Below are 3,416 nucleotides of genomic sequence, written 5' to 3' on the forward strand. Positions count from 1 at the left end.
GAAGTAGTCAAAAGCTTGTTCATTGTCATGATAAAGATCTTCAATAGATCTTTGCCCTTGTTGTCCTTCATGTTGGTCTTTATCGATAGCATTACCAATGTAGGGATTGAAAATCCCTTCAAACTCATCGTCCCAAAGACCACAAACTTCATCTACTTGATCACTAAAGATCTCTTGAGTTGATAGAGACAACTCTCCCACTTTCTTGTCTTGGCCAATGAGGCCATCTTCTTCATTGCTTGACTTTGGTGAGCTTTTCAAGCTCTCTTTGTTACAATTCACTTGCTCTTTGAATGGAGCATCATCAACTTTCTTCTTCCATTGGAATTCCGACTTCTTCCTATCATCCTTCCGGCTATAATGATCAACCATAAAACATGGTTCATGCAAACGGGGAGCTGTCATGGTCTTGTCAAGATTGAAAGTTATGCTCTCATCTCCCACTTCTAGAGTGAGCTCTCCATGTTTCACATCAATTATCGCACCCGCGGTGTGTAAGAAAGGTCTACCTAGAATGATTGGAATATTGGAGTCTTCTTCCATGTCAACAATGACAAAGTCCACCGGGATGAAAAATTTCCCAACTCTTACAGGAACATCTTCCCATATCCCTAATGGTGTCTTCGTTGATCTATCGGCCATTTGGAGTGTGATATTGGTGCATTTAAGCTCTCCCATCCCTAACCCTTTACTCACCAAGTACAGCATAACACTCACACTAGCCCCTAGATCACACAAGGCTTTGTTGATCGTGGTGTCGCCAATGGTACACGGTATTGAGAAGCTTCCCGGATCTTTAAGTTTTGGAGGTGAACTCCCTTGAAGTATTGCACTACTCACCTTAGTGAAGGCGATGGTCTCAAGCTTCCGGATTGACTTCTTCTTCGTGACGATGTCTTTCATGTATTTTGCATAGGCCGGCACGTGATTGATTAATTCCGTGAAAGGAATCGAGACTTCCAAATTCTTCACAATCTCCATAAACTTTCCAAGTTGGTCATCAAATTTAGGCTTGGCTTGACGACTCGGAAAAGGAAGTCTAAACATAATGGGCTCCTTCTCCTTGGCCTTGTCTTCATTTTTCTTTGAAACTTCTTCTTTTGATGGTTCTCCATCCTTGGAGTTTTGCACAATTTCTTCTTTGTCACTAGCTTCCACAACTTCATCCGCAACTTGCTTCTTCAGTTCTTCATACCTCGTACCACTCCTCAAGTGAATGACACTAACCGTTTCATGTCTTGGGGGATTACTTTGAGGTGGTAATTGCCCCTTTTGTCTTTGTGAGCTTAAGATGCTAGTTGAGTCAATTGGGTTTCCAACATTTTGGTGTGGGCTAGGATGTTGTTGATGGTGATTTCCTTTGCTTGACTATCTTTTTGCATTTGAGTGAAAAACTCTTGTTGATTCTTTTGCATTTGGAGGACCGCTTTTTGAACATCAAATCCTTGGTCATTTTGTTGATTGTATGGAGTTTGATTTTGGTAACCTTGGTTTTGGTTGTAAAAGGGTATTTGATTTTGGTTTCTTATGGGAGGTGGGGTGTATGTTGGTTGAGGGTTTTGAATATTTTGGCTTTTGTATGAGAGATTTGGGTGGAATTTGGTGTTTTCATTGTAATAGTTTGAATAAGGGGTACCACTCTTGTATGCTTGAAAAGCATTCACTTGTTCATTTGTTCCCCTACATTCACTTTGGTCATGTCCCAAAGTTCCACAGTTCTCACATATCCCACTTGGGATTGATAAAGATGCCGTCATGGCATTAACATGATGCTTTGGTGATTTTGAGGCTTTTTCAAGCCTAGCCATAGCTTTTTCAAACTTCAAATTGATGGTATCAATGTGAGCACTAAGTTGAGCACCCAATTGAGTAATAGAGTCCACTTCATGCTTTCCTCCTCTAGTAGCCTTGCGAGGTCTATTATATTGTGAATTATGGACCGCCATTTCCTCAATTTTGTTCCAAGTTTGATTGTCGTCAACTTCGGTGAACATTCCATTTGATCCCATGTTGAGAATGTTTCTTGAGTCTTTATAAAGACCGTTCCAAAATTGTTGTACCAAGAACCACTCGCTAAGTCCATGATGAGGACATGAGCGACAAATTCCCTTGAATCACTCCCAAGCTTCATACAAAGATTCTTCATCTCTTTGCTTAAAGCCCGTAATTTGAGCTCTTAGCATGTTAGTCTTTTCCGGTGGATAGAACTTTTTGTAGAAAGCTAGAGCCAATTTCTTCCAAGAATCAATTTCGAGAGTAGCCTTATCAAGGCCTTTCAACCATTGTTTTGCGGTGCCAATTAGAGAAAAAGGAAATAAGACCCATCGAATTTGGTCTTGAGTTACACCGGTTTGAGATATCGCATCACAATAGTCACAAAAAGTCTTCATGTGAGAGTGAGGGTCTTCACTAGGCATCCCCCCAAATTGGCTTCTTTCGACTAATTGGATAAATGCGGATTTGACAATGAAATTTCCGGTTAAGTGTTGTGGTGTGGGAGTACCATTGGGTAGGTTCTCCTCGGTTGGTACAGAATGTGATGAAAATTTAGGCATTGTGGGTTGATTTTGTGTTGGATTTTGTGTTGGGTTCTCCTCACCTTCTCTTGCAAAAGGGTTGATGAACTCAATAGTGTTTGGTTGAATATCTACAACCTCACCAATACCTCTCAAAGTTCTCCTAGCAAGTCTTCTATTGGTTGTCAAAGTCCTTTCAATTTCGTGATCAAAGGGTAACAAGTTACCTTGTGATCAACTAGACATGCAAAATATCAAACAATTCGAAAACAATTAGAACAAACCTTGAGGAGTTTTACTTCCCCAAGGCAAAGAAAGACACAACTAATAACAATATAAGAAAATCTAAATCAAGTTAACACCGTCCCCGGCAACGGCGCCATTTTTGGTCGTGTCCCCTTTGAAGGGTTTAGTTTTCGGTACTTGTCGTTAGGAGCACCTAGACCAAAATATAATTTATAACTTCACAAACAACTCTACAATTAGTAAAGAGGCAAGTAAAGGTCGGATCCCAAGGGACGGGAATTGAGATGAGATTTTCAATTGCAACTAGCGGTGTCTAAGGGTGTCACGATTTGGGGTTTGAAGTAGAAGATCACTAAACTAAATAACAATGAAACTAAACAAGCAAGATGATTAAAAAGGGATGTAAAAAATTGATAAAAGGCACTAGGGTGTCATGGGGTCATAGAGGATTCATGGGAATTGATCATACAAACATATTCTCAAATTATAAGCAAGCAATTATTATTGTGATGGATCGAGTTGGTTTATATCTTACAATCCTAGGAAAGTTTGGGTCCCGAAGCCGAATCGATTAGATTGTACAACACCTACAAGTCGACTTTATCTTCCCTACTCAACTATATGCACGGTCTAATGAGACTCAAGTTGGTTTAT

At 40.1% G+C, this 3,416-nt stretch overlaps 1 non-coding gene across 1 annotated transcript; it reads left to right on the forward strand.

Annotated features, from left to right (window-relative positions):
* Positions 1 to 2,076: 2,076 nt before the first annotated feature.
* On the forward strand, positions 2,077 to 2,183 carry LOC141645652 (small nucleolar RNA R71). The gene has a single exon (XR_012545130.1). It is a non-coding gene; the product is annotated as a small nucleolar RNA R71 (small nucleolar RNA).
* The last annotated feature ends 1,233 nt before the right edge of the window (positions 2,184 to 3,416 follow it).

This window comes from Silene latifolia, chromosome 2, assembly GCF_048544455.1.
Source record: "Silene latifolia isolate original U9 population chromosome 2, ASM4854445v1, whole genome shotgun sequence".
In the NCBI taxonomy this organism is placed as follows: domain Eukaryota; kingdom Viridiplantae; phylum Streptophyta; class Magnoliopsida; order Caryophyllales; family Caryophyllaceae; genus Silene; species Silene latifolia.